This window comes from Peromyscus leucopus, chromosome 1 (assembly GCF_004664715.2).
Source record: "Peromyscus leucopus breed LL Stock chromosome 1, UCI_PerLeu_2.1, whole genome shotgun sequence".
Lineage (NCBI taxonomy): Eukaryota > Metazoa > Chordata > Mammalia > Rodentia > Cricetidae > Peromyscus > Peromyscus leucopus.
In genome coordinates this window covers 114,491,260-114,517,635 of record NC_051063.1, presented here as the reverse complement: position 1 = coordinate 114,517,635, position 26,376 = coordinate 114,491,260, and the positions used below count along the sequence as shown (strand labels likewise).

General features: G+C 44.2%; 1 protein-coding gene across 9 annotated transcripts in view; it reads left to right on the top strand.

The window, feature by feature from the left end:
- Positions 1-7,199: 7,199 nt before the first annotated feature.
- Sytl2 (synaptotagmin like 2) overlaps positions 7,200-26,376 on the top strand; it is a 105,936-nt gene continuing 86,759 nt past the window's right edge. For 4 of the 9 annotated variants that reach the window (XM_028873442.2, XM_037197463.1, XM_037197460.1 and 1 more), the window contains exon 1: positions 7,201-7,601. The gene's annotated coding sequence lies outside the window, so the exon portion shown is untranslated. Of the gene's footprint in view, positions 7,602-26,376 lie in introns of all 9 variants that reach the window. The other 5 variants (XM_037197474.1, XM_037197471.1, XM_037197469.1 and 2 more) reach the window with 3 other exon arrangements.

Here is a 26,376-nt window from a genome sequence, read left to right as displayed (position 1 = left end):
AATAAGAAACAAGCCTCCATAAATCATCATTTTCATTATCTTATTTTCACAATAGGCAAACAATGTTTTCATCCTTTCCAATTTTATAGATGAGAAAAATCTGAGATTTGGAGAAGAGACATTTTCATTTCACACAGTATCAGGACTAGATCTTTAGCATTTTAATCCTTAGTCCAGGACTTTCTCAGTATTTATGTTGCCTGAGATCATTGGTATAGAAAACAAGGCAACAAACAGATATGTTTTTGAAAGGATATCAAGAGCAGATACAAATCTTGTTTGTACTTGAAGTCTTCATAGTGATACAACATATACATAAGGTCACTCAGTCAATGTTTGTAAGGTGAAATGGCTACATGAGAACAGATGAGTAACTCTATAAACAAAGGACAGGACAGAATGGAATTGTGCTCCATCCTCAGCTGGTGACCCATTCTGGAAGTGTATGGTTACTCAAGATTGCTCTGTACTGGGGGTTGGGGAGTTGACAAAGTGCAAAGAATATCAGGGTAAGCCTGTCACTCCAGCTCTAAGGAATTCTTCTGGCCTCCACAGGCACTGTGTATGTGTGTGTGTGTGTGTGTGTGTGTGTGTGTGTGTGTGTGTGTGTGTGAGAGAGAGAGAGAGAGAGAGAGAGAGAGAGAGAGAGAGAGAGAGAGAGAGAGAATTTTAATAAAATGACAAACAGTAAATCTAGAGGCTTAAAAACATGTAATTAATGTTAGAAGGAAGTTGACATGCACAGATGAAGATCACTGGAGTCATAAATAATGATTATTGTACATACATACCTCCAGAGATAATAATTATGAAGGTGTGAAAAGTATATATGTGAATATAAACTGATACACATCTGCATATGCTCATTGCTCACAAAGATGATAAATAGTGATGCCACAATCTTCATGGATATCAGAAGCATGTCCTGAGTTGTAGGTCCCTGGGAGTTAGTGTCTTCTTTGCATTTGGCTGAGGCCAAGAGGCCTGGTCCTTTCACATCCCTCCTATCATTATCTGTCAAATGCAGAGAGCAGTATCTTACCTTAGCACTTCTCAGGGTTGATGTGAAGACCAAACATCATAAAAAAAAAAAAGTGAAAGGCCTTTGAAAAATACAAGGGCCCATAGCAATGGATGCCAGGCATTATTAGAAGCTGCAGAGAGATTATTACCACAGTGTGATTCAAGGACAAAGGTTTGTATTTCAAAAGCTTAAAAAGTCGTGCAGCATTTACACATTATTTAGAAAACAAATTCTTGCTTTGGTGACCCAGAACCATGACTAAATTGTCTTCTAAATGCTGTACATTCGATATCCCCTGCTATAAGTAATCATACCACATTCCACACCAGATGTAATTATGCAGCATTTCCGCAGCATCTAAAGTTTTTAGTGGGTAAGAAGTTATAACTCCACATAGCACAAAGGCAAAATCCCATCTCCTATAAGCAGGCTCTTTTACTTTTCCACAGTGGCAAAAGTGCTGCCTTCTGAAAGGCATCTTCTATGAGAACCCTGCCTGCCAATGCAATTTAATAAGCACTTATTGAGTGCTTATGGTATACAGTGAGGTTTGCTAGAGATGGGATAACAGAAGGGGTAGTAGTAGTGGTTAAAAAAGTAAGAGAGAGATGGTTCCTAAAGTGGTTGAGCTTAAAAAAAATCTTTGTGTATATGTGTACAATGTGCACGTGCGTGTGTGTATGTGTGTGTGTGTGTGTGTGTGTGTGTGTGTGTGTGTGTGTGTGCCACAGCATGTGAGTGAAGCTGGAGTGAACGTCAGATATCAGCCCTCATCTTCTACCTTGTTTGAAGCAGGACTTTGGTTGTTTCTCTGCTGCACGTGGTAGATTGGTTGGCCAAGAGGTTCTGGGGATTGTCTGTGTCTCTGTCTCTCCTCTCCACAGAGCACTAGGATTGCAGACAGGAGCTCTACTGTGTCTGCCTTCACAGGGTCCTGGGGATTTGAACCCAGGGACTCACACCTGTGTAGCAGATGTTTTACCCACTGAGCGATCTCTCTTCCCAGCCCAGAAGCGAGAAATCGTCAAAACTGAAGGGAAGTGGCAGGTCCTATGACAGCTACTTACACAAACAAAGGAAACCAACGCCAGGAAAATGACTGGGGAATATGCCTTGGAGCTGGAGAAGTTGCAAGAACGAAACTCATTCCACGTAAGAGAGCAAAATCTGGTGACATTTCTCCCTGGCCTTGGAGATTCCTTGTGTTGGAATTAGAGGGAAGCCTAAGTCTGAAGGAACTTAGTCCATCCCACCAATAAGTGTTTACCTACTCTAGCTGATGAAAACCCAGCAGTTCAGCAATGTGCCCGCGGATCTGCAGTCACAGCTGAGTGATGTTAGGGGCTAAATTCCAGCCTCTCGCTGTAAGCAGCACCCTGCTAGGAAGGCGGCTGTGAGAGCCGCGCAAGATCCTGAAATCAATGCTTCATTTTGCTTCAGTTCCATAGAGATACCATATTTTATCCTTGTTCAGGTAACACACACTCAGATAGAGAAATCCCCCAGACTCATGCTCTGCCTACAGTTTCTAAGTCCACTTGTACTATGCTCCTCTCCATTTCGTCGAGCAACACCAACCTTTACCCTTAGTTTTAGTTTTTTTCTAGAGTCATATGTAGCACAAATCTTAAAAGGTCTTATTAATAAAATCAAACCTGAAGCCTGGTATTGGAGTGAATGCTGGAAGATCAGAAAAGCAGAACAAGCCCCAGCTACCTCACCTTGCCAACTCCTCAGCTGATCCTGTTTCCTCAGACTGGAAGCCTCTGAGTTCTCATCCAAATGGATCTCAGCTGAGCTGCTGCTAAAAGCCTAAAAGCTTAACCAGTCTAGTTCCTGGTTTTCACGCCTTATATACCTTTCTGCTTTCTGCCATTACTTCCTGGGATTAAAGGCTCTTGCTACCATGCCTGGCTGTTTCCAGTGTGGCCTTGAACTCACAGAGATCCAAATGGATCTCTGCCTCTGGAATGCTAGGATTAAAGGTATGTGTGCTACCATTTTCTGGCCTCTATATTTAGTGGCTGTTCTGTTCTCTGACCCCAGATAAATTTATTAGGGTGCACAATAATTTGGGGAACACAATATCACCACAGTCATACTTTCTTCTTCCTATGTATTACTGTTGAATTAGGCTCCAGGAACTTCAAGAACTCCCTCTCAATCACTATCATGCTATTAATTAGTGTTGACCAAGAGTGTACTGTACTGTCTCTTTTGCACAGTACAAGTAATGTTATCATTTTCATTTTATAGAAGAGAAGACCTTGACAGAGGTTTAATGACTGGTCCAATGTCATCTGATTAGTTCCATCGAGGAACCTAAACCAAAGTCTGTACATTTAGCCCTGCTCTGTAGTACGCCTATTCTCTTGCCTTTCTCTTCTCATCTGTATTTAATTCTATAGAATTTGTGTTAATTAAATTATTTCACGTGGATGGATATTTTACTTACATGTATCTATTTGCACTGATCTTTTGCCTGGTGCCCATGGAGACCAGAAAAGGGCATCCTATCCCATGGAACTGGAGTTACAGATGGTTGTGAGTTGCCATGTTGGTGCTGGGAATCAAACCCGAGTCTTTCCTTAGAGCAGTCAGTGTTATTAATCACTGAGTCATCTTTCCAGCCCCTCTGTAAACTGTTTTGGGGCCAGTGTCCTACAGGTTAATCAGGCCATTGTTGTATAATTATGATATAATTGTGTTAATAAAGCTTATTCTACACTTGTCATATACAAGGCACTGAAATAAGCTCATGTATTTTTCCATTTTAACCCTCATAGAGAAGATAATTATTGTTTTTGCTTGTTTGTTTGTTTAGGTATTAGAGATTGAAGCCAGGGCATTGTTCATGCTGGGCAAGTGCTTTACCACCAACCTGTATTCTTAGCCTTATTTCTTTTTTAATGCTGAGAGAGAGCCTTACTAAGTTGCCTAGGATGTACCTGACTGAACTCATTCTTCAGGCAGCTGTTGAACTTGTGATCCTTCTGTCTCAGGCTCCCAGGTAGCTGGGATTGCAGGCCTATGCCACCAGGCCTGGTTTATTATCATTTTAACAAATGAGCAAACTAAGGCTCAGAGGGCTTGAGTAATTGGTGTAAAGTTTTATTAGAAACCGAGGGGATGAGTATTTGCACCTCAGTCATTTGACACTGAGTAAGGAGTCTTTTTCTGTCCTGCCAGCCAGCTCCCAAATAATGTCACAGAGACTTCTTATTAATTATGAAAGCTTGGCCTATAGCTTAGGCTTGTTCCTAACTAGCTCATATAACTTAAATTAACCCATTTATATTCATCTATGTTCTAACACATGACATTACCTTTCTTTCATCCTTGCACCTCCTGTTTCCTCTCTCCTCCAGGACTTGATTCTCTCCTCTGACTTCCTTTCTCTCCTCGGAAATCCCGCCTCTTGCCTAGCTATTGGCCAGTTAGCTTTTTATTACACCAATCACAGCAATGCACCTTCACACAGTGTACAAATATCCCACAACAACACCTGATCTCTGGCTTTAATTTCTGAACTATACAAGATGTAGAATAAGTTGGGGAAACGTAAGAAGATTTTACCTCAAAATTTCTCCCCCACCTGCCTTCCCCAGATCCTGAAATGGGGATCCTGATCCCCCTCTAGTGGTTAGGTATCCCTGTTTATTTCTAGGGTAGATGTGACATTGGGAATAGCAGGGGTCGACTTTCTTCAGTGCCCTGTGCAAGATGCTGCAAGGTTTCTACAGGTGAGCAGCACCATGTGCCTGCCCTCCAGGGCTGGAGATGGGAAGGAAGACTCTAACCAAGGCAGATGTAATCAACCACGAAAATGAGACCCTGAAAACATCCTGCCACACCCGCCACTCAAATCATCCACAGCAGCTATCACCAACAGGACAGAGCCTGCTTTCCTCGAGAGAGCAGGCATGGCTGCCCTTCCAATCTCCTCAGTTTTTTCTCTGCCCTGCTGCCACTGCGATAATATGACAAGCACTGCCATGTTCACCAGTGTTTTTCATCCCTTCTAGCTGACCTAACTGTGGGCCCTCTTTTAAGAACCACCTTGGTCACATGTGTATTTAAGCTTTTGTTATGACAATCCTCGTGTGTGGGGGTGGTACTTGTGCACACCCAGTAGTACATCGCTTATCCAAAAATGAAATTATTTGCAAAGTAGCCTCTTTAAAAGTGAAGTGAGTAGTTTAGTCAGTCCTCTTTTGTAACCTAAGTGCTCTCTCACAGGACCCATGAAACGCCTCAGTATTAAGAAAAAGCCAGAATAAGTTCCTTAAAACCTATAGTTGAAGGACTCCCAGGCCTGTTTGTGGCCTACAGCAGAACTGAGGCAGGACAGAAATACAGGGAAAGTTATGGGGACATGGAAGGGAGAGGAGACCCTACCCTTGTTTTGGTGCACAAGTCTTTCCAGCTGAGACTCAGGATTGCTTTGGGCCATTCTCCTTTCCCAACTGTGAACCTGCAGTTTTCTAGGACTCTTTCCAGAAGCCCCTTGTGAAACCCTAGTGGCTCCTGGTTTCATCAGGTTTCATTGCAAGCCCATCCCAGGTGCCTCCAGAGCCACACTATAATCTCATTTGTTTTTTTTTTTCCAGAGTTGAGGACTGAACCCAGGGCCTTGTGCTTGTTAAGCAAGCACTCTACCACTGAGCTAAATCCCCAACCCCTATAATCTCATTTATAGAAGGAGAATACAGAGAGAGCCGGAGAGGGTCCCTTGGAGACCGGTTAGGCAGTGAAATTCCAAAGGCTTCCACCATCCTGTATAGTCACCATTAAGACTTAACCACGACTCCTCTATGAGAAGCCCACACCTTGTGGTCTCTGTCAGGCGTGCTTTATTCTTGTGTGCATTTGTTTCCATTTTTTAATAAACTCGCACTGTGCTTCTCATTATGGCTCACCATGAAATTCTTTCCTGCACAGAAGCCAAGGATCTGGTTTTATCTGAGTCTGGGTCTCTAAGAGGTTAAGGGAACTTCTCAGGCTGCATGGAACTGTGCCTTTCTGACAGAACGAAGCTGTTGGAGGCAGATGGTTTTGTGAGTCCTGGAGAAGAGTTTTAAAAGAACCAGAAGCAGACTGGATCCAACCTTAGCTGGCTGGACAACGCTAATCCCGAACATGAAGAGGAAGGAGAAGGCCTCATGTGCAGGAGTTTGCTTGGGTTGGCCATGTTCTCTGATGTTCAAAACCTGGACGGGATACACTTCTGCCTTTAAAGGTGTGCCTGCGGCCGGGCGGTGGTGGCGCACGCCTTTAATCCCAGCACTCGGGAGGTAGAGGCAGAGGCAGGCGGATCTCTGTGAGTTCGAGGCCAGCCTGGACTACCAAGTGAATCCCAGGAAAGGTGCAAAGCTACACAGAGAAACCCTGTCTCGAAAAACAAAAAAACAAAACAACAACAACAACAAAAAAAGGTGTGCCTGCCTTGGCCAGAGCCTTGAGGATCACTGACCCTTAAGAGAGAGAGAGAAGAGAGAGAAGAAACTATTTCCTCTTTCAAGGAAAAAGGTGTGCCTGCCTTGGCCAGAGCCTTGAGGATCACTGACCCTTAAGAGAGAGAGAGAAGAGAGAGAAGAAACTATTTCCTCTTTCAAGGAGGGATGAGGAATCACACTCAGGGGTTTTGGATTGTCCGAAAACTGCTTTTACCAGTGAGCCATCTCACTGGCCCTGTATTAGCAGATATTTTTAATATCCTTTTTTTTTTCTTTTTTTTAAGAGTCTCATTCTCTAATAGAGGCTAGCCTCGAACTCAAGGCAATCCTCCTGACCCTGGTCTCCCAACTGCTACTTTTAAATTATCACATCATTTAATTCTAACTATCCCCATAAAGAAACTGATGCCTGATTGTGAGGTACCTCTTCTCCCCGAGCAGTGGTGATCGTCCCTACTTTTCAGATGGAGGGTCCAGGGGCTTCTTAAGCATTGGGATTTTTTTTTTTTTTTTTTTTTTTTTTTTTTTTGTCTGTGTGTTTGTTTTTTAAAGTACCGCTTTCTTTATTTGAATAAAAGCCCGATGGCTTCCCGGATAAGTAGAAAAGGAGGCTTGGGAGGAAGCTTGAAGAAGCTCAGGGACTCGCGCTCAGGAGGCGGCGCGGCGGGCGGGGTGGGTGGGGCGGGCGGGGCGGGCCCTGTGCTCCGGGAGGGTCAGGCGCTGCCCTCCCACTCCCGCCGCCCGGGACAGCAGCGGGCGACACCTGGGCGGTGCAAGCGGCTGCCAGCCCCGGTGGCAGAGAGAAGCTCCGGGGAGGTACCGCGGGCAGCCGGGCGCAGACTCCAAGCAGCGGCCGGGGAGGTTGGGGCGGAGATCCGGCGCGCGCTCTGGGTCTGGCTTTTCTGCCCACTGGCCGTGCCACCTGGACTGCTTTTTGGGTCCTGCCCTGGGTCTCAGTGTAGCGGGAGGGAATTGGTGTAGAGAGATTTTTGTTGCCCTTGCTATTCTGACCGCTAAAACGTGAACGGTGTCGGCAACCGACAAGCTTCATTCCTCAGTTTCTCCTTTAGCAAGACTCACTCCTGCTGCCCTCGCCGCGTCCGTGAAGCTGGGGAGTCCAGGTAAGCAGGACTATGCTGGACGGTCGCGATGGGCGGGGGGTGGCTTTGAAGGACTGATCCCAGACCTGGGGCTGGAGACCAGCAGAACCTGGCTGCAGAGCAGTGGCCCCCAGGGCGCTCAAATAAGGACCGGCAGAGGGTAGAGCTTTGCTCAGGTGCTTCGAAGGGAAGGGCAGCTAAGGGACCCGCGAACTCTAGTTTCAAAATGAGCAGAATTGTTTTGGGACAGTTTTCCCTACATCCAGCCAGACCTCTTTTCTTAGCGAGCTAAGTTACAGGGGTGGGATTTGCCCGCTTCAAACTGCAAAAGCTAGTGTTTCAGGGTGTAAGACTCCAGCAGCCGGTAGGAAGTGGGGTAGGAAGTGGGTCTCTGCCCTCATCGTGCCTCCTCCCTTTTCCCTTTCCCCTTTCCTCCCTTTATAAGTCGCCTTTGGCTATGAGGGGCTCCATTTCCTGCGTCATTGAAAAGTTCTTATTTTTACCAAGGACTAGTATGTGACCAGCAGCCTCCGGAACTCCAGGCTGTGGGCTCCCGATTCTGAGGGGATTCTAGACACATACTTGGAATCACAGCTCTCTGACCCTACAGCCTGGGAGCAGTGTGCAGAGGAAGCCTGATGGGATTCAGGCAGACGCTGGCGGGTAGGATGAGCTCAAACTGCTGCCCAGCCTTCTCTTTCCCTTTTGACAACCCTTCGGGGATAGTTTACTGGTCCCTGCTGTCTGCAGGATGGAGCAACCCGACAGAGCAGGCTAGCTGAAAGTAGCTGAGGTCTTGAACCAGTTTCTGTAGCTCTCCAGCACCTGTCGCCCCGAACAACTTCCTGGACCTCCGCAGCTCTGCCCTTCATCACTCCTGGAGTGGCATCCATTTGAAAGCAGATTCTAGGACCCACTAACTGTGTCCAGGAAGAAGAGAAGGCCAGGGAAAGAGGGAGGGGCGATGCCGAGTGCTCTTTACAGGACGTTTATTATGGGCCAGACACACTGTTCTCTGTATAAGGTGTTCCTAAATTCTCACAAAGTCTCTCCAGGTTGATACACTACACCTCATTTTACAATTGAGATACTGAGGCTCAAAAAGACTGTTTCTCTTATTCTACCATAGCTCATCTTTGGCCCAGCTGGGATTCCAATCTAGTTTCTACTTCAAAAACCTTTCTACTTTGTACTCTTCTGTAAAGATAAGCTGGAGCAGGTAAAAACCAAGCAAGCAAGCACCAACTAACCCAACCACCCACCCACCCACCCACCCACCCCATTATCGAGCTCTCGCTTAGTGCTGGGCACTGTTAAAGCATCTCAGAGGTCCTATTGGCATCTATGGTCAGGACCACCCATCGTTCTGGGGGAACCAGACACTGACATTGCCTCTCTCACAGCAGCCCTGTTCCAGAAGGCAGGTCACATCTACTTAGCTGCTACTGCTTGGGTGGGGCAGGAATTCTGTTTGCTTTATCCTGGAAGTGGTTCGGGGTCTAAAGAAGGATTGATTGTCTGAATCTGATCCGTTAGACCTGACCGTTGGCTTGTGAATGATCCCTCTGTCCCCTAAGAGGCTCATTCCAGGCTTTGCTCAATAAACACTTGTGGAATGAATGAATGAATGAATTAGCACCTTGTAGAGAGTGATCTGCTACCCCAAAGACAGCAAAGCAGTGTGTGGGCAGCCTGGGCCTTATCCTCCAAACCCATGATGCCAGCCAGAGGGTGTTGGGCAAGGGAGGTAGGGTAACCTGTGCCTTTGTGGACTTCCAAAATTCCTTTGCTAAAAAGTTTATACCCGTTTTTATAGAACTAAAAAAATAGCTCAAAAAGAAAAAATTGACTTTTAAAAAAACTTACCCGAGAAGTGATTTGGTATTAATGAGGTTGTCAATGCTCTCGAAAAGGGGCCTATAAGATGGTTCTGTTTGCTTTAAAGCTTACAAAATCTCTCCTAGAAGGATCCCTAATGGGGGAAGAAGAAGAAGTGCTCTTGGGAGAAGGGCACAGGTCAGCTCCAGCAAGCTTGGTTATCGCCTTGATGACATAGGATGTTTTCATGATCTATGAATCCCAGCTTAACTGCTGGGATTTTTTTTCTGGGCCAGTGAGATGACTTAGCAGGTAAAGGTGCTTGCCATCAAGTGTGACTACCTGAGCTTGAGACCTGGAACCCACATGCATGCCATGGCACACACACACACACACACACACACACACACACACACACACACACACACCTTCGTTTTGGTTGAATTCCTATCAGAGTTAAGAGCCATCTGACTGCTTTTAAAGAAGACAGAGGATGAATAATAAATACTTAAAGAATCATAAAGCTTAATTGCAGTGTGAGCCCCAGTGTGTATCACCGTACCCTGTAATTCTCCTTTATCATTCAGTCTCTAGCAGAGAGATGTCAGGTGGTTGGGCTGCCCTGAAGTTACAGGGTCATCTGCGCTCCGCCTTGCTGAATGTCTCACAGGAAGGCTTGCTCTTCTCTGTGTTGCTGTGCAAGATTAGAGCAGAAAATTCCAAAGCTCATTTGTAAAGCAAGAAGGAAGCCCCTCCCACCACCAAAGGTCCCTGCTGACCACTGCATTTTATTACCCGCGTGATCTCAGGCAAAGCTGGTAGCTTCCTTGAGTTCTCCCTTTTGTGAATGGAGATAATGAACCCCCTTATGTTCATCAGGCACTCTTACTGATCTTTTTTTTTTTTAATTAATTTAATGTGTATGTTTTGCATGAAGTATGCCCACGCACCACATGAGTGCCTGGTGCCCCTGAAGTTCACAAGAGGGTGTCACATCCCCTGGAGTTACAGATGGTTATGAACTGTCATATGAGTTCTGGGAATCTGACCTGGGTGCTCTGGAAGAGCAGCCAGTGCTCTTAACCACTGAGCCATCTTTATAATCCCCTTATCCTTCTTCTTAAAGGTTCCAGTATGTCCCAGGGGTGTCACCAAACATTTAACACCTTCAGGGGACCACTCCTCTGCTTTCCCCTGTCTGTCGCATGAGAACCAAGTGTTAGGAGTTATTATTTATTACTTGAGTTGCACACAAGTGTGCATGCTATTAACACGTTTAAATATAGAAAGTTTGGAAGCTTTGTCAGACTTAATGAAGTGGTGGGATCCAACTTTTGACTCAAAAGGACTTAATTATAATATGCTTTCTGGAACTCGAACCCAAGTTTCATTTTGTTTCTTCTTTCTCTCTCTCTCTCCCTTTTTGATTTAAAATTAAGATTCCAGAAGTATTTGGTGGCTAATAGTTCTCTATCTTAATCACAGTCCTGAGTAGAAGAGGTGAGCAGACACTTCTGTTTTACAGTGTGATGGCAGCGTTGACCTTGTGCAGACAATTCTGAGGCAGAGTTGTACAGGCCGAGTTGTGTTTGTGCAGGCAATTCTGAGAGCTATCCAAGCTAGGCAGAGGCATGCTAGGTGGAAACAGTAAGAGCAGCTTGAAAGGCAGGGGCCCATTGGTGAAGACTGGGAGCCATGAGCCATGGCTCCAACAAGGCTTCTCAGGCATGCACCGTACTCTTTGAACCCTGGGAAGACGGACAAATGGGTCCTACTGTGGGAAGTAGGTGACTTGGCTATCACCTCTGCACCCACAAAAGACAAATTGTACAAATTGGCCTTCCCCCTTCCTTCTGAACCCAGGTTTCTTTACTTACACAGTTAGGGAGCTGGATTGGATGAGATTTTTTGCAATCTTAAAAAATCTGACTCTGGATGATTTTCTACTCAGGTCTCAAATGACTCAAGTAGTCAGACAATGTTCCCACAACTCTCTGTTGCTTTGAGCTTTTGGTGACCCCGTTGGGATAGTCCTCACCTGACTGCCCTTCACACACTGTCTAGAGGGCAGTTGTCGTTAGTCATTCAATTGTAAGCTGTTAATCTAGAACCTCCTACAATGGTGGGAGGAGAAAACAGTTTGGGGGATAATTTTTGGATTGGCAGGATATGGAAATATAATAAAAACAGGTTTTAAAAAAATCATAATAAAGTCATGCGGTTCATCATGTACTTGCCACTTAAGTTACTAAGGACAGTGCTTTTCTGCAGTGCGCCCTTGGGCACTTGGCCATGTGCTAGAACTTTTCCAGAAGATGGGAGAAGCACATGACCCCACTTGACTAGCACAGCACCAGAGGCAGTGAAGTAGAGGATCCAGAAGACAGGAGAGGGAACCCAGCGGTGGCCAGAACAAGAATGTAATGAAAAGATCCACGTAGGAAAAGACTGAGACCCTGAGGGCTCGGACTGTGCTGTTCAATGCTGCACCCTGAGGCTGGCGCCCCATAGAAGTTTAGTGAGGTATTTTAAACTGTAAATGAACAAATGAAAGAATGAATGAATCAGTCTGTTGAAGTCTGCTGAGACATGGTACTATGCCGCTCTGACGGTTACAATGGCTTCTTTATGAATGTAAACCTCCAAAACCACATTCATAAGTATTATAGGGCTGGGTCCTGGAGGTGAAGTGCTTGCTTAGCATGCACAAGACCCTGGGGTTGATCCCCAGCATGTACAGAATACAAGAGTGTGGGCCCACATGCATACACAGAAAGACCTTGTAACCAATTCCACACACATCTGAGCTAGAGGAGAAAGAAAGGCATCACATGGCCTCTGGGTGAACAGCCTCTTCTTTTTTCCCCTGTGCAAGCATTGTTTTACTGTGAGGTTTTCACAGTACGGAACTGACACCGTCGGCTTCTGATCAGACAGATGTGTTTTATGCTGCCATTACTCACGGCCACAGGCGCCCAAGCTTTCCTGCCACTGGCTGAGTCACTTGGTTAAAACACAGGCCTGTGAGGCTGAGGGCATGAGCTGGAGCCCAGACCAGAAGAAGCTGTTCAGTCAGATCTGTGCTCTGACCGCTCTGCGTCTCTCTGCCAGGGATCTTCATGGGGAAGAAGGTAGATGTGGCAAGCTGGATTCTTTAAGGCAGATTCATTACCACTGTTGGTTTGAGACTAGTCATTTGAATTTTGGAAGTAAAGGGTTTGGATTTTCAGTTTGATGTTTTCCAAATGTAGGCTAAGGTTGTTTAGTTTCGTCATTGTGGAAATGTTCAGGGAATGCATCTTGAGAACTCTGTTGTCCCCAAATCCTAACTTGTTACCGTATCCTATAGTCTTTATGTGTCCCTAAGATGTCTTTGGTCCTATCTTCCTCAACATATCGCAAAGAGACTTGGACAAACTTGTATATTTAAAGAAAATCAGCCAGAGCAGACGCTATTGTCGAGTGGCTGGTCAAGAGTCATCATTTAAAGACTTGCTGCTTCTTCATACCCATCTGAGGCCATTCTGATTTAACTAGTTTCCATGTGTCATGTTTAAGGCGACTCACGAGTAGTTAAAACCACAGACATTCAATCCGTGAATGCAAGAAGTCTTTTGCATCAGTGTTGGCAAGGTTATATAGGATTCATCTTCCTCAGTCCCTTTGAAAGCATTTCACCTGAACTGGGTGTGTTCGGCTGCTAACGCAGCATAGTACATTATCTCTAATCACTTCAAAATGCCCCTTTCAACCCCATGATGCAAGCAAGTGATGACAGTGGTATCTGACATTGAGTTAGCACTTATTATGTATCAGGTATTATTCTAAACACTGTACCTAGGTACGTTTGTTAATTATCGAAAGTTTATTACTGATACTGGTTTTGGTTCCACTCATTGAAAATTGAGGCACAGTTAAGTTATAGAAGGTCACATAGCCAGCAAGAGATGTGCACTATGGCATCCTGACCTCAGAGCCTGTGGTTCAGACATAGAACATTCAAGTATGGTACTGCTGTATCATGACTGACCTCAGAGCCTGTGGCTCAGACCATCAGAAGACAATTCCAAGTACCTGGTACCTGCCTGTACCCCACTGGCATCCTGACCTCAGAGCCCGTGGCTCAGACCATCAGAAGACAATTCCAAGTACCTGGTACCTGCCTGTACCCCACTGGCATCCTGACCTCAGAGCCCGTGGCTCAGACCATCAGAAGACAATTCCAAGTACCTGGTACCTGCCTGTACCCCACTGGCATCCTGTCCTCTTGCTCATGAACGCAGGATACAAGCTGTAACTCAGGTTACAAATTGACCTCTAGGTGCAGAAGGAGGACGCATAGTTTATACAGTGTTGAGACTACACAAAAGAATATTTGAAAACGGGTGTGTTGTAAAAATTTGGGAAATTTTCCTATAGAAGATAATAATAATGGGGATTAAGTAGTTCAGGGACTATCTAGGGTGACAATAAATTACAAAGTGATGGGTCAGTGGCCTGTCAATACTGGGCCTAGTGAGATGGCTCAGCAGGTAAAGTCTGATGACCTGGGTTCAAGCCTAGGGACCCATACCATGGAAGGAGGGAACTGACCCCTGATAATTGTCCCCTGACCTCCATATTTGTTCTGCAGCACATGCCCCATCTCAAATCAAACAGGTACACGTTAAGAAAGGATCAGTACTGCTCTAGAGGAAGGTAACTAATGTGTTATCCTCAGAGCATTAAGCACTAGTGCTGCACACATTAAATGAATCATATATTTTATGGTCTTTAGAAGAGAAAACATTGTTTCTCCCCCCCATTCATTTTGGTGATGCTACAAATAATAACAAGAACATGGTGATAAGCAGAACATCCATTTAATATTTATTTATTTTTATTTTATTTATGAGTGTTTTGTTTGTATGTATGTCTGTACCACATGTGTGCCTGGTACCCGTGGTGGTCAGAAGAGGGCCTCAGATCCCCTGGCACTGGAGTTACAGATAGTTCTAACCCACCATGTGGGTGCTGGGACTAAAACTTGGGTTCTCTGCAAGAGCACAAGTACTCTTAACTGCTTACACTCTAGTCCCAAGAAGAGCTATTACCTAGTACAGTATTTTCTCATCAGTCTTTTGCTTATCTAGTTGGAAGGAGAGCTCTCAGAAATAATACACACTGCCTTCACAAAAATGTAACCATTGTGGTCTTGCTAAACTCCTGGGACACTTTGCTAACTGATGGTTAATAATGGATATTTCTTGAAGCACACCCATAGATAGTCAGAAGCTGGGACTCTCATCTAGCCACATGAAAGAAGAAGGGTTATAGTAAAGAAGGTATTTCTGGTTAGTGTTCATGGTCAAATATGGGTCTGGAAGCCCATGTTTCCCACAAAACCAACTGGCAGAAGAATAAATCTGGCTTTGGAGTCAGGTCACCTTTTGGATTCATTCACCAGTTGCTCAAATTGAGCAGTAACCTAGTCTCTCCAAGTCTGTTTCCTTCTCTGAAAAACTGCTTCATAACCTCTTAGGGTGTGATAAGATACATTAAAGTAAAGCTGTACCTCCTGTGTACAGAGTACCGAGGGTTTTACTTCCCTGTCGCCATCCCCAAAAGCCAAAGGAAGCCAAGGGAAAGGGAAGAAGACCAGACAGAACAGAAAAAAGGACCAGGAGAGGGGTGGAAAGGCAGCAGTGTTGGCGAGTGTCGGTTCCCTTCTGTGTGCTCATGTGTGCGTATGTTCATATGTGTACACACACAGATGCACGTGCAGATGTGAGGCTGGAGGCCAACCTCGTGGACCTTCCTCTGCCGTTCCCCACTTTATTTTTTGAGACAGGCTCTCTCATTGACCCTGGAGCTCATGGACGGGGGAGACTGGCTGACCAGGAAGCACCTGGACCCTCCTGCCTCCCCATCCTCAGCTGGGATTAGAGGTGTGTGTTGTCACTCCCAGCTTTTTAAGTGGGTGCCCGAATCTGAACTCAGGTCTCCATGTTTGGGTGGCACTCTACTGATTGCCATCTCCTTGTCCTTACTCCGTCCATCTCGGTCCTCTTCATTTCTCTTGGCCTCTTCTTTCGGTTCTTTTGGACAACAACAGTTAAGGAATAATCATGGTACAAGGTGGTGAGTGTTTTGGTAAAATAAATACACAGCTTACTGTGAGATCGCCGAGAAAGCAGCTACCTAGAAAAGTTGGAATGTGACAGATGACGTAGATCGGGCTGAGTGGCATTTTGCTAAGTTGGGAAGGGGACAAAGTGGAGACGACAGATACAGAGACACGCATCTTTCAAAAGCACGGACAGGAGGGACCCGAGACAGGAGCATGGAGAGACCACCGAGTTGTCACACGAGGCAGTTCAGTTATGGCTGGAGGTTCTGCCAGTGTGGTAAATTGACAGCCAGAAGTCAAATCAGGCTTAAAAACCTACCCTTTATCTTCAAGAATTCAAGACATTAACGGAAGTTTCTCAATATTGTGAATGAAATGGCTAAGTGTCTTTTTAGGACAGTCACATCCTGAAGGATAGAAAATGCACCTGAGGTTGATTGGTATAATTGGTATAATTGTAGGTACAGATGAGGCACCAGGTTTTAAAGATTTTTTTTTTTTGGTTAACATTCTTTGTAGATGTGGTACCGCTATTTAATCCAAAGTTGCTTCAAGAAGGTACATGGTATATTGAAAAATGATGATCCCTATATTTCAATTTATATGAATCACATAGAAGCCATTTTATTTGAAAAAAAAAAGGCAAATATGTCCTGCTTTGGGGCTAAGCTTATTCTCTATTTTATTTATTTATTCATCATTTGATTGGTTGAATGTGTATATGCATATGTATGAAATGTATTTATTTATTTATTTGAAATAGACATTGAACTCAGGGACACTGACATGCTAGACCAGAACTCTACCATTGAAACTGCAGCTCCAGCCCTTATTTGCTATTTCAAATAAAAAGCAAGGTGTCCTTTTGGCAAAATGATTGAGGCTAAAATCCAGAAAGAGTATCTAAGGACCCTTGCCATATCTCCAGAATAGAGTTCAAGATTCTAGGATTAGACACCCACTGTGTGCTGAATTTGGTCAATGCACTGTACCGTTTTCTTGTGCTTAGTAGGCACTATTGTGGCTAGCAACTTCTGAGCTTCCTGGCAGGAACTTCTCCACAAGCAGTTAGGACCAGACACAAGGACATACAAGTGTGTGTTTGTGTGTTCCTAGGACTCTGTTTATGTTTTCCAGAGTGCTATCTGCTTTATTCAGACCACAGGGAAAACCTGACCTATACCTGGAGTTCCTTAGGGAAAGCAACTGGGGAGTTATCCTTGGTTACTTGAGTTCAGTGTAAAGACAATCACTTGCCTCCCTCCAGGAACCAAAGTATGGCCAGGAGCCAAGGGTGTGGAGGAAGTGTAACTGCACCTGTCAGATCCTGCCAGACAGATGCCCTGCCGTGGAACGGAGCACAGCTGTTTGCTTGGGGCGTGAGGAAATAAGGAGTGGGTGGATCTGTTTGCTTTTTTCCTTTTCTTTCAGACTTTCCCCAAGATCGCTCTCTGAGCAGCCAGAAACTAAAAGCAAGCTGATATTTAGTGCAAGGGTACAAGGCATATACTTTAAGCTTCTACAGGTATTCCACATTGAACTGTTGGAATACTAAACCTTTGAACCTGACCTCTTTCTTGGGCCCATGTTCTAATGGTGTTAATCAAGCATAGGATTGGTCCTGTGATAGATTCTGCATTGATCTCTTTCCTTTAAGACCAAGGCATTATGATTGATAAAATTCCAGTATGAATGCTCAGGTCCTTGAGGGTGTGCGATAATCATGCATACAATTCTAGTTTTACATGCATTGGTAGAATTGGCTGTTCTTCATTGAAAAAAAAAGTGGCAGTTCATTGAAACTGTTATTAAGCTATAAATATTTGTTGATAAAAGGAACAATATGCCCTGGCCTAGTGGGATAAATATCAGGTTAAAGGATGTATTAGCTCATTCAACAAATACTGTTTTCTACATACCAGAAATTGTTTGAGGCTCAGAGTCCCGTGGGGAAGACAGGTGTCCATCATTATTGTGCAGTATGATGTTAATAGTCAGAAGTGAGCAGAGTTAGGCAGCCAGATGGGAGAGGAAACCAGTGGTATAGTAAGGCTTCCTGGAAGAGAAGACACCTGAGGAAGAGACTTGGATGAATAGTACACAGAGAATTCAAAACAGTAGAGAAATAACACGGTGGCTAATGGAGTCTAGCCAAAGCAAGGCTGACAGGACTTGGAAACTGGCTGAAGCCAGGGAGACTGGAGTGGGCTGATTGACCATGGACAGCCTTACACCATTGAGACCGGATGTTTATTTCAATGGAGTTGTGGAGTTGTGTAGTCTTTTGTCAAGCTCTCCCTAGCCCCATCACTCCCACATTCTGCTGTCCTTAAACCCCCAGGGCTAGGGGGTTCTTCTCCAGCTCTTCCTGGTCCACTGCTGTGGGGGTCTTGTCCTTCTCTGACTGGCCCAGGGTTTGCCTCATACCTCCTTTCCAGGGTTATCACCCACCACTGATTCACCCATTTGTACGCACTCCCTTTATCGTCCTTCTTGGTTGGACTGCCTTTAGAGGCAGGGACTCAGGGAGCTTACTAGTCCCTGGATTCCCAGCACTGGGAGACCAGCAGTGGGAAAGTACATAGAATAAATATTTTGAAGCACCGAGTCACGCTTCTTATAAGAATTTAGAGGCTAATAAACAATTCTTTTAAAAATATTTATTTTGTTTTTCATTGGGTATGTGTATGGGGGGCATTGTGCCTGCAGAGGATAGAGATGTCAGATCCCTGAAGATGACATCTTAGCTGGTTCTGAGCCATATGATATGGATACTGAGAACAGAACTTGGGTCCATCACCCAGTCTTCTGTAAGAGCAGTATGCACTCTTAACTGCCAGGCCATCTCTCCAGCCCACCAACAAACTATTCTTAACTACAAACCTACAAATTCGAGTTTTTGTTCCCATGGAAGCTGAAAGGAATTAATTTAGCAGGCCTAAAATTGCTTATCTGTGTCAGGTCTACTGGCAATGTTGGCCCTGGGCTGCCATCTGGGCATCAGGAGGGTTCCCAGCACTCTAAATGATAGGAGCAGCTCACTGTATCTAGGCTGCAAAAATAGCTTATGCTGGATACCTACTTTCCTTTGGGGAGTTCTGAAAGTGGGTACATGCCTATGTGACCATCTCCCCAGATAACCCTGCACCAAATCTCTGAGGAACTCTTAGTTGGAGACATTTCACACACATTGTCACCATTTGCTTTGTTCCCTCGGTAACTCCCTGTGAGGACCTTGGAAGCTCAGACCCGTTTGTTCCCCCAACGTTACAGCATGTGCTTTGTCTTTTGCTGACTCAGCTTGGTATCTGTTCACTGTGATAAATTCATAGCGGTGAGCGTGACTTAATCTTGAAACCCGAGACTACACTTGGCCATTCCTTCAAAATAACATGAATTGCCACAAAGTGCAGAGCCAAACTATTTATTTGTTTTCCATTTTATTGTTTATTTATTATTTATTTTCCAGTCAGGGCTTCGTGGATACAAAATCTCAGAGAGGTTACCGGTCCTTCTATAGAGATGAACCTGTTTCTTAACTCGTATGTATATAGTACTATATATGTATGTACATAGTACTTTGAAGAAGTGCTTTCAAAGCTTTCATGGGGTTTTGTCATTTCACAAGCCAAATCAGATTTCATCCTTTGAAAATAAATGTCAGGCTTTGAAATACCAAACTTTGAGAATGTTGGGGTCTCTGGTTTGTTTGTTTTTTTTTTTTTTTTGGTTTGGAAGCAGGTCGAACGAAGATGGGAATGTTCACAAACATGACACCCACACCAAACCTGAACTGGAATCAGTGTGGATAGATTATGGTATGAGGTGGGGGCCTGCACAAGTACAAAGTAGCCACCTGGGGAGAGTTACACATCAGCACAGGAGCCTTAGCTTTTGGGGGAACCAACAAAAGACTAACATCTTCTAACATAATATTTGTATGGAGATATACAGTTTTCAAAATGCTTTCACAAATTCTATCCTCTGATGCCAAAATACCTCCATTGGGTAGGTAACATTATCAGTTCAAAAGTGAGGAGACTGATTCAGAAAAAAAGAGTCTTGACTTGGTTAATTTCAGATAGAACCATCCAGCTTTTCTCATTTTAAATTTAGATCCAGAGAAGCTTCAGCTCCATGAAGTCTACTAGAATCCACATGGATTCTGGCTCTAATGTGTGTATCAGTCAAGCTTCAAAAATGAAGAGTATCAGTGAGTCAGTGAAAGCTTTGAGTCTGTCTCCACTCTTGCTGGGTGCCATCTTGGGTGCAGTTTACTTACAGGGAGAGAGTGCAGGTGGCCTTTCTGTTTTAGTACCTAGGTTGAGAATTGGACAGAAAGAGAAAGGGACAGAGGACCTGGGAGGATGTGAGCCACAGTTCTGTGCTCATGGTAAGTTGTAGGACAAGGCAGAAGCCTTACTGCTGGCCCCCTACAGGATCTAGATGAGAAGGAACTAGGGAGAAGGTTTGGTTGTCCATTTCACAGCACCTCAGATGCTATCAGAGTTAAAAAATATATCAGCAGAATTAAGGTAGTAGACAAATTAGGGCCAATAATTGTTTTCAGTTCCTTCTTCTTATTTCTGTATTTCCACAGTGAACCCGTTGAGGACAGTCATCAATTATATTGAGTTTCTACTGGGTGTCAGGTGTCTAACATAAAATATTTCTTTAATTCTCACAAAGATTCTCAAAAGTAGGAAGTTTAAGTCATCTAAGAGATAACAAGATGAGACTCAGAAAAGTTTAAATATTTGCCCGGGATCACACAGCAAATTCATGGCAGCCCAGGATTCAAACCTTGATCTCAGACCTAAGTCAGGGCTTTTTCTTTACTCTGTTGCCTGAGAACAGTAGTGTGACTTCATGAAATAAAAGCCATTCTTTCATATTGTTTACAAGTAGCTAAATCTTGTGCTGTTTTGATTTTTGGAGATAGCCTTTCTGGTATGTAGTCTAGGCTGGCCTGAAATTTTTAATTCTCTTGCCTCAGCTACTTCTCCTATTCTCCTTCATCTTCTCTTCCTTCCCCACTCAGTGTGTGTGTGTGTGTGTGTGTGTGTGTGTGTGTGTGTGTGTGTGTATGCATGTATGTGTGCAGGTGCACTCACTCATATGTGAAAAGCCTGAGGTCAATGTGGGGTGTCTCTCTTTTTTGAATAGGGTCTCTGACTCACTGAGACCTCATGGTTTTGGTTAAATGGACCAGTGAGCTTTGGGGAATCCTCCTGTCTCTGTGTGCACACACACCACCACCACCACCACCACCACCACCACCACCACCACCACCACCACCACAATATTGTGGTTACACATAGGTGCCACCATGTTTGGCTTTTTGTGGGTGCTGGGGACCCAAACTCAGGTCCCCATGCTTCTGCAATAAGCGCTTTATCCACTGAGTCATCTTCCCAGGCCTGCCTCAGCTTCTTGAGAACTGGAGTTGCAGGCAGGTACCTGGGCCTCAGTAAGTAGTAAGGTTCTTCTAGTGAGAAGGTTAAAGCTAACGGCCACTTACAGGGGAGACATTCTTAGTGAAGACAGCACATGCTTTGTGCGTGGATGTGTTTCCATTCCTGGACTCAAGGGTGGCAAACTTTCTTACTCTTCTTGGATAAAAGGGGCAGTAATAGTCTCTTCTGTTCGTTGGCTTCAGAGCCAGCTTATCTAAAGCCATCCCTTCTTGGTAAAATTTCATCACCTGGGAAAAATCTGCCTTATTAGGTAAAGATTTTTATATTATAGAACTATAAGAAAGAGGAACACAGATCATTTGAAGCATTATTTCTTTTAAATAGTCAGCACATTGCACTTAAGAGATGTTGTATCTTGAGATACAGTGGAAGAGCTGACCATGGGCAATTAATAGATTCCAGGATGATATACTGCTACACACAGACTGGGGACACTGTAGTAAATGCCTGCAACCAAGACTCCTGGGCACGAGCATCTGTCTCAAGAGCAGGGGAGCTCGGGGCCTGTGAGCGTGCTCTGGCTGCAGGTGGCAAGGTTCAGCTTTTCTAGATTAGATGGTGAACCAGGGGCCAGGTCACCACCACTTCAGGGAATGGAAATGCAAACATTCTTTTAGAGGGTGGGGCATGATTTTATTTGGGATGCTGAGAACAGAGCACTGTGAGTAGCTGTATCAGCTAATAATGACTAAGTTCTTTATACATATGAACTCATCTGATTTTCACATCATGCAAACGTTTAGGTAGGTATTTTACCAATGAAAATGCTGTCCTGAGGTTTCTGTTGCTGTGATAAAACACCATGGCCAAACCAGCTTGGGGAGGAAAGGGTTTATTTCAGCTTACAGTTCCACATCGCAACCTATCACTGAGGGAAGTAAGGGCGGGAACTCAAACAGGGCAGGAACCTGGAGGCAGGAGCTGATGTAGACAGAGGCCACGAGAGTGTGCCTTATTGGCTTGCTCATCCTGCCTCCTTATAGAACCCAGGACCCAAAGCCCAGGGCTGCTAACCCCATACACACAATGGCCTAGGCCTTCCCACACCAATCATCAATCAAGAAAATGTACCACAGGCTTGCCCATGGGCCAATCTGGGGTGGGGCATTTCTTCAAGTGAGGTTGCTTTTTCCAAAATGACTCTAGCTGGTGTCAAGCTGAACTAAAACTAGTCATCACAGATGTGAAGTAATTTACCTAGAGTCATTCAGAAAGTTCCGAGATGTACTTGTTAGGTCCACAGTGCAGCTGGTTCCCGTTTTAGCGACACTGCTAAGGAGTTAGGACCTGGACATTTAAAAACCACAGCTATTTCTTGTGCTGTTGTTACTAGAAGAAGCAGTGTGAAATGGCTCCACTTTCCATCAATTCATGGAGCAATCCTGGAAACCCAGCTTTTCTTTGATCTCCATGCAAACCAATGAGAATGTTTGAGCTGATTAATTAATGATGGATGTTCTTATACATCATCCTCAATCAACTGATACATTCCTAACCATGAAGATATCAAGCAAATAGCAGAAATCAACCCAAACAAGCAGGAAGACTTTGAAAACCATAAATCCTGTCAGTAGAGGACTAGTTCACAGAGAGACATGATGCTTATCTGGAACTTTGGATACTTCTCAGTTTTGTGTTATGGAGGCATACTCTATGATCCTGAGGAAATAGGTTTTGTCACTTCTTTTGTCCTTTATTTTATTTTGTGTATGTATGGTGTGTGTGTGTGTGTGTGTGTGTGTGTGTGTGTGTGTGTGTGTGTGTGTGTGTGATACATATGGAGGTCAGAGGACAGCGTCAAGTTGTTGTCTTCTGCTTTGTTTGAGACAGGGTCCTCCTGTTGTTTTATGGCTTCATACACTGGATAAACTGACCCCTGAACTTCTGGGATTCTCTTGGCTCCACCTCCCATCTTCCCTTTGAAGCACCGGGATTACAGGCGTTTGCACTGTGTCTGGCTTTTATACGGGTTCTGGGGATTCAAACTCACATCCTCACGCTTTCACAGCAAGCACTTCGACCTACTGAGATATCTCCATAGTCCTCTTTGGTCCTTTAAAATTCACATTTGCTCTTTTGAGTCTTTGGGAAACAGGGATGGAAGAACTGAGATTTTTTCCCCCCTCTAATGAATTGCAAAATTAATTAATGATAAAAAGCATTAGCTTCTAATTTTGTCATGTTTGCAGTTACATTGGACTTCTTTTACAAACCACATAGTTATTGCTAATGAAATGGTTTGTAAGGATCGTATTTGCATGGAGGGAGGATCCCGAGGCTAACAGCACAGACAGGCATGCTCCCCAGATTCCTGTCGCAGATCCTCTAACCTTTCCTTTGGTAATAGAGGTTGTCACTTTTGCGGAACTAAGTTGTGTGACAGCTGGGAGACCTTCATCGTGGAAAAACCAATTTCTCTGCCTGTTGAAGCAATTTCCACGACAGGAAGTGTTGGGACCGTGGCCTTGATTTCTAAGGACAGATGTATAAAAAATTGGTATGAGATCTAGCAGCTTAAATTTCATGGATGTGAGGAAAGTTTGAGATGGCTGAAATTTTTCTTTGTACATGTCTCTGAGAAATTTTGTGACTCAAAGTCCCCAAGGAAGAAGAAAACTGTTTGACTTTGTAACACAGAAATTGGCAGTAAGAACGCTTAATTCTTTTCCTTGTGGTTATTTGTGTTTTGTAATGAAGGAGGCATAATGAAATACAAAACTAGGATTCTTGGGGCAGGGGAATCATTAGTAAGTAGTTTGTTTCTGTGATTTCTCTTATGAACTCCCTTTTAGCTTTTGGTTTATTATTTCTAGAACGTTGCTTGTTTGAAGAAGGCAAAAAGATCTTCTAGGAGACTGCAAGGCCCTTAACATGACACATTCGGCAGGAGCCCCATTTAGAGACATTTTGCGTTAAACAGGCTGAAAAGGTTACAGGTTGAGAGACACATGATTGGCCCTGACATGAAATGGAGCATGGAAAGATTAGTGAGGTGTGCCTCTCATTGCCGCCACCACTTTGTCTGCTGGCCTGTCCTGAACTGCTCCTGTCACGTAGGTTTGAGGAAGCTAGATTCTTTGAGCCCAGACTTACCCCTAACTTGAAGATCCGTTGCTTCCTCCTAGAGGCTACATTGGTATCATGGCTTCCCTGGTGAGTTACATTATGTTGAATAATTCCAAGTCTAACCTTCTAGAGAGCAGCAGGCATTCTCTGGGCCAGACTATATTCATCATCTAACCTTTCTACCTGATCTCCTATGACTCATATTGGGTACACATTGTAAATTTAACACACAACAATAACCTGTCTTGCAGAACTCACCAGTTATATATGTGTTTAGTTTTAATTTTTTTCACTGTCAACATATCAAGGTTATCAATTCCTCTCTCTTCCAGCTCTTGTATCCTCAGAGCAGCTGGTAGAATCTCCAGAGAGCAGGGTTGAGAACCATGTGTGATTTTCAATTGCAAGAAGCTGAGAGGCTTGAGGGTAGTTCGGCAGCAAAGCATTTTTCTCTCTTGTGGGCCTGGGTTGGATCCCCAGCCTTTCTCCCACCCCAAAGAAAAGAGTTTGAGAAAGCAAATGGCTCTTTACTATGTGCATTCCCTTACTCATGATCTCAAAGTTTAGACATGAGTCCACAGGAATTGTTTTGGATATCTTGCTAAGCTCACGACTCTATTCAGCACTTGGATTTCGGCTAGAGCAGAGAGAGTGAGGTGGCCATGTGGAAGGGTCTCCCAGTATGTGTCTGAAGAGCTATTGTTGGCCATTGGAAAGCAGCTCTTAGCTGTGTCCACAATGGACAGAACAGCAGGGAACCACAGAAGGCAAATTCAACAGTAAAAATGCAGACATCAGAGGACTGGCCTTTCTTTTGATCAGGAAAAGGTACTGAGAGATCACCTTTCCCAAGAGGGTGAGTCCCGGTTCCCAAGGCTAGTGTTTGCATGTCTGCCTGTTGAGCTGGGGGCTTGGGGCTTGCGCTTTGGTGTTTTCTGGTATTCCTTGGTCCCAAGTCCTTAATCATCAGCCCCCAGTACATGGTAAAGTGTTCCACCAAGGAGAGTTTGAAGGCTATTTCTTTCTGGAATTTGTGTTACAAGTCTAGATAATTTTCCTACTGGGGAAGTATAAGTAAAGAAGAATATTCTGGAACTCATCACAAGAATATTTACAGAAACGTCTTTTGTTGGAAGACACACATTTGTTCTTTTGCGCATTTTCTCTGCTGGATGTTGTCTTTTCATGTGAAAGTGATTTCTAGGTACCTTGGTCCTTTTCAGCTGTAGGATTGTGAACTGATAGGGATGCCAGAATCCTTGGGTGCATCTCAAATTCCCTAAACTGGTGGGAGGGGGGTTGTCTTTAAAATTTGTTCTTTATCTTGCGGCATATGAGAGTGCAGAGATCACAGGGAGCTCCTGGGAGCAGATGGAAATAAATGCAGATGCGCTTAGCATGGCAGAGAAGGCCCAGGTTTTAGTGGGCCTGGTTCCTTAACAAAGGGTTGAAGAAATGGACCAGGGCTCCCGTGTTGTTATCGAGCTGGAAGGGAGCCTAAAGACAAATTCTACTCAACCCTTTCATTTGACGAAGTACTACGCAAGACTGAAATGCTAAGTGGCCTGCCGAAATGGCACAGTTATTCAGGAGTGGTGCTGGGTTCTGTGGCCTATAAGACTGAACCAAGGAAAATGGCCAGTTTGGTGGATAAAAGCCATTTACATTGACAACTTCTATAATGGTGCAGCCTCATTCAGCATAGTATGTTTTAAAGATCTATACTATGTATATTTTAATATTAGGAATGCCAATAATAACATTGTCTTTCTTCCATAATCAAGTAAGAGGATAGTAATGTAGGACTGATTTTGGAACACTAATTCTGAATCAGTAGCTCCTTGGTTTTTCTAAGCTGAGATTATATTGAGTAAAGACTATAATTACTAATATATGCATCACTCTTATTTTTTTCAATTTCATTGCTGTGTGTATATGTATGTCTGTATGATATGTGTGTACATGTGTGTTGGGTATGCAAATGCGATGGTGCACGTGTGAATGTCAGAGGACCACCTTCTGGAGGCCAGTTCTCCCCTTCTGCTTTCATGAGGGTTCCTGGTTCTGAGCTTCGGCTGTCAGGCCTGCATTGCTGGTGCCTCTTCCTGCTCAGGCGGCTTTTTGATCCTATAAATTTGGTCCTATAACCCTATCACTTTGAGTTTTTTTTTAATTAAGTGATATGATTCTTTGAAGGGCTTAGTATAGGTAGGGTCGGGCACACATTGAGTATTAATAATATTATTCAGTTTCTAATTGTACTAAAGAGGAAGAGAGCAAACTCATCAGGTACTACAAATTTATAAGATTTCTAAAAAGCACATTT